Source organism: Oncorhynchus keta, unplaced genomic scaffold, assembly GCF_023373465.1.
Source record: "Oncorhynchus keta strain PuntledgeMale-10-30-2019 unplaced genomic scaffold, Oket_V2 Un_contig_2440_pilon_pilon, whole genome shotgun sequence".
Lineage (NCBI taxonomy): Eukaryota > Metazoa > Chordata > Actinopteri > Salmoniformes > Salmonidae > Oncorhynchus > Oncorhynchus keta.
This window is the reverse complement of record NW_026283886.1, coordinates 384,804-397,500: the sequence shown is the minus strand read 5'-3', so window position 1 is coordinate 397,500 and position 12,697 is coordinate 384,804. Positions and strand designations below refer to the sequence as shown.

General features: G+C 44.5%; 1 protein-coding gene across 1 annotated transcript in view; it reads right to left on the bottom strand.

The window, feature by feature from the left end:
- The window catches only part of LOC118392555 (decorin), a 37,513-nt gene extending 25,047 nt beyond the window's left edge, over window positions 1-12,466 (bottom strand). The window contains exon 1 of the mRNA XM_035784615.2: window positions 12,139-12,466. The gene's annotated coding sequence lies outside the window, so the exon portion shown is untranslated. The remainder of the gene's footprint in view (window positions 1-12,138) is intronic.
- Window positions 12,467-12,697: the final 231 nt, after the last annotated feature.

The window sequence follows — 12,697 nt, the reverse complement described above, 5'->3', positions numbered from 1 at the left end:
AATCGAAAGGTGAGAGCAGTCAAAAGACACCCTTTCCCTTTCATTCCTCCTCCTCCTCCTCCTCCTCCTCCTCCTCCTCCACCTCCTCCTCCTCCTCCTCCTCCTCCTCCTCCTCATCCTCTCATTCTCTGTAAGGCCTGAGGGCTGTGTTTTGTCAGAGCAAGTCTGATCTTTCTCTCTGAGCGGAGGGGTGGGGGTTGACACTTCCTTTCGTTGCAGCAGCCTTGTCAACCCCCCTCCTTCCCTCTCATCCCTCTCTCCTTCTCTCCCTCTCCACTTTCTGTAAAAATCTGGACACACTTCTGACAAGTCTCAGGCAGGAAGCAGATTACAGTAGAGACACTATGAAACATATCTGTCTCATTATTCCCTCCACACCTCTCTCCCTCTCTCTCTCTCTCTCTCTCTGTCTCTCTCTCTCTCTCTCTCTCTCTCTCTCTCTCTCTCTCTCTCTCTCTCTCTCTCTCTCTCTCTCTCTCTCTCTCTCTCTCTCTCTCTCTCTCTCTCTCTCTCTCTCTCTCTCTCTCTCTCTCTCTCTCTCTCTCTCTCTCTCTCTCTCTCTCTCTCTCTCTCTCTCTCTCTCTCTCTCTCTCTCTCTCTCTCTCTCTCTCTCTCCCTCTGTCTCTCCCTCTCTCTGTCTCTCTCTCCCTATGTCTCTCTCTCCCTCTCTCTCTCTCTCTCTCTCTCTCTCTCTCTCTCTCTCTCTCTCGAACACCATTCAGCTGTATTCCATCCATGCCACATGTACAGTATGTAGGTCATCAACCCATACTCATACCTTTCCAAATTTGTGCAGCATTTGCGAGTCTGAGTGACTGACAGGAGACAGATCTCAAGACAACAATTCAAATCCTCCTACCCCCTACCACTACCTCAACCCTCCATGACTCCATTCTACTCCAACTCTCCTTGACCAGGGTCTCAGCCTTCTGCCTCCAGAGGGCCTGTCAGTAACGAATCCATGGGAGGTATTTACAAGGCTATGAGATGTCTGAAACATGTGTGCCCCCTTTAAACCCATCAACAACTCAACTTCTCCCCAACCAGATGCAGATACCCAGACAGTTCTAACCATTTCCAGTCCTCAAGACCTAGTTTGTCTGTCTGCGTGATTTGTCTGCCTCCATATTGAAATCCTACTAACGGGTCTCCATTTGTCATTGTTTTTTCCCTAAAGACATTTCCAAAGACATCTTAGTTCAAGAGAGTTTATCTATATGGGGAGAAAAACGGAGATCCCATCCAAGAAATAACTTCTATGTCTAATGGTGGGAGCACAGATAATATACCAGCGCTTTGTCAACAGGAAATGCCTGCACCACTAACCCCTTCAGTGGTCACAATAGTTCCCTAACAGGGTGATTTCCCCACATCAAACCCAGAAACTCGCTCTGGATCCGTTGCAAGACCAACGTCTGCGAGCATTGCATTTCTTTGGGATTTGGGAGAACTCCAAAGATATTCAGAACTTGGGTCATAAAAACACATATATCGTTGACAGACCGCAGAAAACCCTAAAGCGTCTGTGCTGTTTTGGACCATTGTAGGAGAAAGCCAGTGAATTGTTACACCGCGTTTGAACCTTTCAATGTGAAGTATTGTATGGCTGACATTTATATATCCATGCTTGTATTATCTACAGCCTGTATTATCTACAGCTTGTATTATCTACAGCTTGTATTATATACAGCGTGTATTATCTACAGCTTGTATTATCTACAGCCTGTATTATCTACAGCCTGTGTTATCTACAGCCTGTATTATCTACAGCCTGTATTATCTACAGCTTGTATTATCTACAGCCTGTATTATCTACAGCTTGTATTATCTACAACCTGTATTATCTACAGCATGTATTATCTACAGCTTGTATTATCTACAGCCTGTATTATCTACAGCTTGTATTATCTACAGCCTGTATTATCTACAGCCTGTGTTATCTACAGCCTGTATTATCTACAGCCTGTATTATCTACAGCTTGTATTATCTACAGCCTGTATTATCTACAGCCTGTATTATCTGCAGCCTGTATTATCTATAGCCTGTATTATATACAGCCTGTATCATCTACAGCTTGTATTATCTATAGCCTGTATTATCTACAGCCTGTATTATCTACAGCATGTATTATCTACAGCCTGTATTATCTACAGCTTGTATTATATACAGCTTGTATTATCTACAGCTTGTATTATCTACAGCCTGTATTATCTACAGCCTGTATTATCTACAGCCTGTATTATCTACAGCCTGTATTATCTACAGCTTGTATTATCTACAGCCTGTATTATCTACAGCCTGTGTTATCTACAGCCTGTATTATCTACAGCCTGTATTATCTACAGCTTGTATTATCTACAGCCTGTATTATCTACAGCCTGTATTATCTACAGCCTGTGTTATCTACAGCCTGTATTATCTACAGCCTGTATCATCTACAGCTTGTATTATCTATAGCCTGTATTATCTACAGCCTGTATTATCTGCAGCCTGTATTATATACAGCCTGTATTATCTGCAGCCTGTATTATCTGCAGCCTGTATTATCTACAGCCTGTATTATCTAGAGCTTGTATCATCTACAGCTTGTATCCTCTACAGCCTGTATTATCTACAGCCTGTATTATATACAGCCTGTATTATCTACAGTCTGTATTATATACAGCCTGTATTATCTACTGCTTGTATCATCTACAGCCTGTATTATCTACAGCCTGTATTATCTACAGCCTGTATTATATACAGCCTGTATTATCTACAGCCTGTATTATATACAGCCTGTATTATCTACTGCTTGTATCATCTACAGCCTGTATTATCTACAGCCTGTATTATCTACAGCCTGTATTATCTACTGCTTGTATCATCTACAGCCTGTATTATCTACAGCCTGTATTATATACAGCATGTAGTATCTACAACCTGTATCATATACAGCCTGTATTATCTACAGCCTGTATTTTCTACAGCCTGTATTATCTACAGCTTGTATTATCTACAGCCTGTATTATCTACAGCCTGTATTATCTACAACCTGTATTATCTACAGCCTGTATTATCTACAGCCTGTATTATCTACAGCTTGTATTATCTACAGCCTGTATTATCTACAGCCTGTATTATCTACAACCTGTATTATCTACAGCATGTATTATCTACAGCCTGTATTACATACGGCTTGTATTATCTACAGCCTGTATTATATACAACCTGTATTATCTATAGCCTGTATTATATACAGCTTGTATTATCTACAGCCTGTATTATCTACAGCCTGTATTGAACAGAAGTGAACATCTACTCCTTTTCTCTCTCTTTTCCCTCTCCCTTCATCTCCCATATATTAAGACATTTCTTATTTGACCCTTTGGCAGTACCATTTCCTTTTTGGAAAGAGCCCTACTGGAGAATGAAACTTTAAACATCATTTGTGGCTAACGTCCATCTTTCAGCGTATTGTTCTCTCTCGACCTGGACAGTTACAGTGAGTCCAGACGGGAAAATGTGGCCCCTGGGCTCAACCCTGGGCCTCGCCTCTAAAGACCCATGTCTTACTTTTCTAATACAGAGCTAACCAAACTATACTGTACAAGTTAGTCCAAACAAACGAGACTTCGACATCAACGACTCCATCAACATGCCACAACATGTTTAGGTTGAGGTTGTGGAGAGCACTAGGGGTGGACTAGGAAAACAAGTCCTGTCCATCCTCCATCTCTTAATCCATTCCTCTCCACTCTGTTCTCCAACTCATAATCCCTTTCTCTCCACTCTGTTCTCCAACTCATAATCCCTTTCTCTCCACTCTGTTCTCCAACTCATAATCCCTTTCTCTCCACTCTGTTCTCCAACTCATAATCCCTTTCTCTCCACTCTGTTCTCCAACTCATAATCCCTTTCCCACTCTGTTCTCCAACTCATAATCCCTTTCTCTCCACTCTGTTCTCCAACTCACAATCCCTTTCTCTCACTCTGTTCTCCATCTCATAATCCCTTCCTCTCCACTCTGTTCTCCATCTCATAATCCCTTTCTCTCCACTCTGTTCTCCAACTCATAATCCCTTTCTCTCCACTCTGTTCTCCAACTCATAATCCCTTTCTCTCCACTCTGTTCTCCAACTCATAATCCCTTTCTCTCCACTCTGTTCTCCAACTCATAATCCCTTCCTCTCCACTCTGTTCTCCAACTCACAATCCCTTTCTCTCCACTCTGTTCTCCATCTCATAATCCCTTCCTCTCCACTCTGTTCTCCAACTCATAATCCCTTTCTCTCCACTCTGTTCTCCAACTCATAATCCCTTTCTCTCCACTCTGTTCTCCAACTCATAATCCCTTTCTCTCCACTCTGTTCTCCAACTCATAATCCCTTCCTCTCCACTCTGTTCTCCAACTCATAATCCCTTTCTCTCCACTCTGTTCTCCAACTCATAATCCATTCCTCTCCACTCTGTTCTCCAACTCATAATCCCTTCCTCTCCACTCTGTTCTCCAACTCATAATCCCTTTCTCTCCACTCTGTTCTCCAACTCATAATCCCTTTCTCTCCACTCTGTTCTCCAACTCATAATCCCTTTCTCTCCACTCTGTTCTCCAACTCATAATCCCTTTCTCTCCACTCTGTTCTCCAACTCATAATCCCTTTCTCTCCACTCTGTTCTCCAACTCATAATCCCTTCCTCTCCACTCTGTTCTCCAACTCATAATCCCTTTCTCTCCACTCTGTTCTCCAACTCATAATCCTTCTTTCTCTCCACTCTGTTCTCCAACTCATAATCCTTTCTCTCCACTCTGTTCTCCAACTCATAATCCCTTTCTCTCCACTCTGTTCTCCAACTCATAATCCCTTTCTCTCCACTCTGTTCTCCAACTCATAATCCCTTCCTCTCCACTCTGTTCTCCAACTCATAATCCCTTTCTCTCCACTCTGTTCTCCAACTCATAATCCCTTTCTCTCCACTCTGTTCTCCAACTCATAATCCCTTTCTCTCCACTCTTTCTCTGTTCTCCATCTCTTAATCCATTCCTCTCCACTCTGTTCTCCAACTCATAATCCCTTTCTCTCTGTTCTCCAACTCTGTTCTCCAACTCATAATCCCTTCCTCTCCAAACTCCCCCTTTCTCTCCACTCTGTTCTCCAACTCATAATCCCTTTCTCTCCACTCTGTTCTCCAACTCATAATCCCTTCCTCTCCAAACTCATAATCCCTTTCTCTCCACTCTGTTCTCCAACTCATAATCCCTTTCTCTCCACTCTGTTCTCCAACTCATAATCCCTTCCTCTCCACTCTGTTCTCCAACTCATAATCCCTTTCTCTCCACTCTGTTCTCCAACTCATAATCCCTTCCTCTCCACTCTGTTCTCCAACTCATAATCCCTTTCTCTCCACTCTGTTCTCCAACTCATAATCCCTTTCTCTCCACTCTGTTCTCCAACTCATAATCCCTTCCTCTCCACTCTGTTCTCCAACTCATAATCCCTTTCTCTCCACTCTGTTCTCCAACTCATAATCCCTTTCTCTCCACTCTGTTCTCCAACTCATAATCCCTTCCTCTCCACTCTGTTCTCCAACTCATAATCCCTTTCTCTCCACTCTGTTCTCCAACTCATAATCCCTTTCTCTCCACTCTGTTCTCCAACTCATAATCCCTTTCTCTCCACTCTGTTCTCCAACTCATAATCCCTTCCTCTCCACTCTGTTCTCCAACTCATAATCCCTTTCTCTCCACTCTGTTCTCCAACTCATAATCCCTTTCTCTCCACTCTGTTCTCCAACTCATAATCCCTTTCTCTCCACTCTGTTCTCCAACTCATAATCCCTTTCTCTCCACTCTGTTCTCCAACTCATAATCCCTTTCTCTCCACTCTGTTCTCCAACTCATAATCCCTTCCTCTCCACTCTGTTCTCCAACTCATAATCCCTTTCTCTCCACTCTGTTCTCCAACTCATAATCCCTTTCTCTCCACTCTGTTCTCCAACTCATAATCCCTTTCTCTCCACTCTGTTCTCCAACTCATAATCCCTTTCCACTCTGTTCTCCAACTCATAATCCCTTTCTCTCCACTCTGTTCTCCAACTCATAATCCCTTTCTCTCCACTCTGTTCTCCAACTCATAATCCCTTGTTCTCTCCACTCTGTTCTCCAACTCATAATCCCTTTCTCTCCACTCTGTTCTCCAACTCATAATCCCTTTCTCTCCACTGTTCTCCAACTCATAATCCTTTCTCTCCACTCTGTTCTCCAACTCATAATCCCTTTCTCTCCACTCTGTTCTCCAACTCATAATCCCTTTCTGTTCTCCAACTCTGTTTTCTCCAACTCATAATCCCTTTCTCTCCACTCTGTTCTCCAACTCATAATCCCTTTCTCTCCACTCTGTTCTCCAACTCATAATCCCTTTCTCTCCACTCTGTTCTCCAACTCATAATCCCTTTCTCTCCACTCTGTTCTCCAACTCATAATCCCTTTCTCTCCACTCTGTTCTCCAACTCATAATCCCTTCCTCTCCACTCTGTTCTCCAACTCATAATCCCTTTCTCCTTCCTCTCCTCCAACTCATAATCCCTTTCTCTCCACTCTGTTCTCCAACTCATAATCCCTTTCTCTCCAAACTCCCTTTCTCTCCACTCTGTTCTCCAACTCTGTTCTCCAACTCATAATCCCTTTCTCTCCACTCTGTTCTCCAACTCATAATCCCTCTGTTCTCCAACTCATAATCCCTTTCTCTCCACTCTGTTCTCCAACTCATAATCCCTTTCTCTCCACTCTGTTCTCCAACTCATAATCCCTTTCTCTCCACTCTGTTCTCCAACTCATAATCCCTTTCTCTCCACTCTGTTCTCCAACTCATAATCCCTTTCTCTCCACTCTGTTCTCCAACTCATAATCCCTTTCTCTCCACTCTGTTCTCCAACTCATAATCCCTTCCTCTCCACATAATCCCTTTCTCTCCACTCTGTTCTCCAACTCATAATCCCTTTCTCTCCACTCTGTTCTCAACTCATAATCCCTTCTCTCCACTCTGTTCTCCAACTCATAATCCCTTTCTCTCCACTCTGTTCTCCATCTCTAATCCATTCCTCTCCACTCTGTTCTCCAACTCATAATCCCTTTCTCTCCACTCTGTTCTCCAACTCATAATCCCTTTCTCTCCACTCTGTTCTCCAACTCATAATCCCTTCCTCTCCACTCTGTTCTCCAACTCATAATCCCTTTCTCTCCACTCTGTTCTCCAACTCATAATCCCTTTCTCTCCACTCTGTTCTCCAACTCATAATCCCTTTCTCTCCACTCTGTTCTCCAACTCATAATCCCTTTCTCTCCACTCTGTTCTCCAACTCATAATCCCTTCCTCTCCTCTGTTCTCCAACTCTAATCCCTTTCTCTCCACTCTGTTCTCCAACTCATAATCCCTTTCTCTCCACTCTGTTCTCCAACTCATAATCCCTTTCTCTCCACTCTGTTCTCCAACTCATAATCCCTTTCTCTCCACTTGTTCTCCACTTTCTCTCCACTCTGTTCTCCATAATCCATTCCTCTCCACTCTGTTCTCCAACTCCCTAATCCTTTCTCTCCACTCTGTTCTCCAACTCATAATCCCTTCCTCTCCACTCTGTTCTCCATCTCATAATCCCTCCTCTCCACTCTGTTCTCCAACTCATAATCCCTTCCTCTCCACTCTGTTCTCCATCTCATAATCCCTTCCTCTCCACTCTGTTCTCCAACTCATAATCCCTTCCTCTCCACTCTGTTCTCCAACTCATAATCCCTTCCTCTCCACTCTGTTCTCCAACTCTAATCCCTTCCTCTCCACTCTGTTCTCCAACTCATAATCCCTTCCTCTCTCCTCCATCTCTGTTCTCCAACTCATAATCCCTTCCTCTTCTCTGTTCTCCAACTCTCCCTTCCTCTCCACTCTGTTCTCAACTCATAATCCCTTCCTCTCCACTCTGTTCTCCAACTCATAATCCCTTCCTCTCCAATCTCATAATCCATTCTCTTCACTCTGTTCTCCAACTCTAATCCCTTCCTCTCCACTCTGTTCTCCAACTCATAATCCCTTTCTCTCCACTCTGTTCTCCAACTCATAATCCCTTTCTCTCCACTCTGTTCTCCAACTCATAATCCCTTTCTCTCCACTCTGTTCTCCATCTCATAATCCCTTCCTCTCCACTCTGTTCTCCAACTCATAATCCCTTTCTCTCCACTCTGTTCTCCAACTCATAATCCCTTTCTCTCCACTCTGTTCTCCAACTCATAATCCCTTCCTCTCTCTGTTCTCCAACTCTGTTCTCCAACTCATAATCCCTTTCTCTCCACTCTGTTCTCCAACTCATAATCCCTTCCTCTCCACTCTGTTCTCCAACTCATAATCCCTTTCTCTCCACTCTGTTCTCCAACTCATAATCCCTTCCTCTCCACTCTGTTCTCCAACTCATAATCCCTTTCTCTCCACTCTGTTCTCCAACTCATAATCCCTTTCTCTCCACTCTGTTCTCCAACTCATAATCCCTTCCTCTCCACTCTGTTCTCCAACTCATAATCCCTTCCTCTCCACTCTGTTCTCCAACTCATAATCCCTTTCTCTCCACTCTGTTCTCCAACTCATAATCCCTTCCTCTCCACTCTGTTCTCCAACTCATAATCCCTTTCTCTCCACTCTGTTCTCCAACTCATAATCCCTTTCTCTCCACTCTGTTCTCCAACTCATAATCCCTTTCTCTCCACTCTGTTCTCCAACTCATAATCCCTTTCTCTCCACTCTGTTCTCCAACTCATAATCCCTTTCTCTCCACTCTGTTCTCCAACTCATAATCCCTTTCTCTCCACTCTGTTCTATAACTCATAATCCCTTCCTCTCCACTCTGTTCTCCAACTCATAATCCCTTTCTCTCCACTCTGTTCTCCAACTCATAATCCCTTTCTCTCCACTCTGTTCTCCAACTCATAATCCCTTCCTCTCCACTCTGTTCTCCTCATAATCCCTTTCTCTCCACTCTGTTCTCCTCATAATCCATTCCTCTCCACTCTGTTCTCCAACTCATAATCCCTTTCTCTCCACTCTGTTCTCCAACTCATAATCCCTTTCTCTCCACTCTGTTCTCCAACTCATAATCCATTCCTCTCCACTCTGTTCTCCAACTCATAATCCCTTTCTCTCCACTCTGTTCTCCAACTCATAATCCCTTTCTTCCACTCTGTTCACCAACTCATAATCCCTTTCTGTTCTCCAACTCATAATCCCTTTCTCTCACTCTGTTCTCCAACTCATAATCCCTTCCTCTCAATGTTCTCCAACTCATAATCCCTTTCTCTCCACTCTGTTCTCCAACTCATAATCCCTTTCTCTCCATCCTCCAACTCATAATCCCTTTCTCTCCACTCTGTTCTCCAACTCATAATCCCTTTCCTCCACTCTGTTCTCCAACTCATAATCCCTTTCTCTCCACTCTGTTCTCCAACTCATAATCCATTCCTCTCCACTCTGTTCTCCAACTCATAATCCCTTTCTCTCCACTCTGTTCTCCAACTCATAATCCCTTCCTCTCCACTCTGTTCTCCATCTCATAATCCCTTCCTCTCCACTCTGTTCTCCAACTCATAATCCCTTCCTCTCCACTCTGTTCTCCATCTCATAATCCCTTCCTCTCCACTCTGTTCTCCAACTCATAATCCCTTCCTCTCCACTCTGTTCTCCAACTCATAATCCCTTCCTCTCCACTCTGTTCTCCAACTCATAATCCCTTCCTCTCCACTCTGTTCTCCAACTCATAATCCCTTCCTCTCCACTCTGTTCTCCATCTCATAATCCCTTCCACTCCAGTCTGTTCTCCAACTCATAATCCCTTCCTCTTCACTCTGTTCTCCAACTCACAATCCCTTCCTCTCCACTCTGTTCTCCAACTCATAATCCCTTCCTCTCCACTCTGTTCTCCAACTCATAATCCCTTCCTCTCCACTCTGTTCTCCATCTCATAATCCATTCCTCTTCACTCTGTTCTCCAACTCATAATCCCTTCCTCTCCACTCTGTTCTATAACTCATAATCCCTTCCTCTCCACTCTGTTCTCCAACTCATAATCCCTTCCTCTCCACTCTGTTCTCCAACTCATAATCCCTTCCTCTCCACTCTGTTCTCCAACTCATAATCCCTTCCTCTCCACTCTGTTCTCCAACTCATAATCCCTTCCTCTCCACTCTGTTCACCAACTCATAATCCCTTCCTCTCCACTCTGTTCTCCAACTCATAATCCCTTCCTCTCCACTCTGTTCTCCAACTCACAATCCCTTCCTCTCCACTCTGTTCTCTAACTCATAATCCCTTCCTCTCCACTCTGTTCACCAACTCATAATCCCTTCCTCTCCACTCTGTTCTCCAACTCATAATCCCTTCCTCTCCACTCTGTTCTCCAACTCACAATCCCTTCCTCTCCACTCTGTTCTCTAACTCCAGTTCAGCCCCGTAAAAAAAAACTCCCTCTGTGTTGGAGGATGTTGGCTATTAGCTGGGAGTTTTGCGGTGTCTTGCAGGGAAGCCATCAGTCAGATCTCTCTGTGATAGAGGAAGCTGTACTGTTAGTAGATTAATAAGGCTTTGGGTTGCCAGGTACTGCTTTTTTCCCCCCCTTTCTTCGACTTCAAAGCAGGTCCTCCCTTTAATTTTGGTTGCCCCGGGCGATTTGGGTCTGCAGCGCTTCCATCAAAGCAGAGTGGTCACGAGGTGGGCCGAAACGGTGCCTTAACGTTGATGTGAAACAGAACAGCAGTACAACAAGTCAAATAAACCATTTCAGATCGATTTGTTTTCGTCTAAAATGCCCTGGATGGGTTCATTCAGGCTTGAACTGCTGCGAGTGAACTGTCATGGCTTGAGGCAATACAAAGAAATCCTTGTTGTTGTTGTGTTTTTATTTCACTTGTAGGATCTCCAAGTGCCAGAGGGAGAGTACAAAAGAGAAAGCAATGCATTAAAGTGCTACAACTGAAGAAAAGGACACTGGTAAACTTAATGGGTTTTCCACCAGGGCCAGTTACTGACAAGAGAGGAGAGAAAACTCTCCAGGGACTTCACATCAAAGAAACCTCTTCTCTTTCGCTCTATTCCTCTGCCCACAACACCTCTGAATGCATGTAAAGCCATAAACGAAAACACTGGACAGTTTGATGTAAGGGAAAACCACATGTACAACCACAAGCCAACTAACTGACAAAACAGCTCACTTGCTCAAGTGCCTTGAGGGGTAAAAACCTCAAATCCGCTAGCCAAGGATAAACCAATAAAGTCAAGGAAAGATAACATGGGGTCCTCTGTTGGATAAATAGGGTTTTATCATACATTGGCATGGGAGTGAAGTGCTAGCATCAACAGTAGCACCACACCCCCTCCCTATAGCTGGTGCTGTCTTCATCATTCTGTAGACTATCACATGGTCTGGTATGGGAATGATTAGCTATGGTCTCTCCTCCCTAAGCCAGTCCTGTTGTGAGACTAAGACCTGGCCACGCATCTAGTTTAGAGGGAGCGAGCACACACACACACACACACACACACACACACACACACACACACACACACACACACACACACACACACACACACACACACACACACACACACACACACACACACACACACACACACACACACACACACACACACACACACACACACACACACACACACACACACACACACACACAAAACAAGTTTGCAATATCATGCACAAACGCATCACTTTCATGTTATGCCTGGCATGACTCATGTGGTACATTCTAATTGAATGTATGTGCAAAAGCATTGAAATGAACAACAGTTCATGACCAGTTCAACCACAAAACCACTGAACACAGAGTCTGGCGACAGAGTTCAGGAATGAAGGAACATCAAAAGAGCATCCACATCCCAGAACCTTCCAAGCCATTAGAAAACCTCAAACCACAAGCACAGCATCACCATTTTACTAACCAAGTCTGCACGTTTGGGACCCCCGAAACACAATAGCCCCAATTCCAAATCCCTTTTAACAACTCCCCTCACAATCCCCCTCTCTTCCCACACTCCCCAGGCCTATAATCCAGTCTTTCCCAAGTTTCCCCCAAAGATCCATCCCCTCTATCTATCAGTGTGTTATCCTACCTGTGCTCTTTAGAACCGTGGGAGAGAGAGCGAGAGAGATAGAGTGCGCTGAGGTCAGATGGTCTTCCTTCCAAATATCCAGTTGGGGCTATAGGCTGAATCACTGTGAGCCTTCTGCACTGTGCTGCAAGGGGCCGAGCGATAATTGCACTGAGAGCGCGCGCAGCCAAGACCAAGCAGGTGTGCTCTGTCACGGCCGAAGGGGAGGAGGAAGGGGCTGAGAGAGGAAGAGAGAGAGGGAGGGAGCTCTGTTAAATTGAGACACTTGGTGGAGAGATCTTCCCCCAGCAAAAGAGAGAGAGAGAGAGAGAGAGCGATCCAAAAACAGCTGGAAATAGAGGGAGAGAAAAGAGAGGAAAATTTAAAAATGAACAGCCACAGAGCGATGGAGACAAGAAGAGGAGAGTGGAGGGAAGAAAGGAGGGAGAGAGAGAAATGGAGGGCAGAGTTAAGGCAATAAGCAGTGACTAGGCTGGCAGGCTCCCATTCAGTACCATCTGGTAATGATAGGTCCTCCAGAGCTCAGTTCAAAAACGCCAGCTACTCTCTGCCTTTCTCT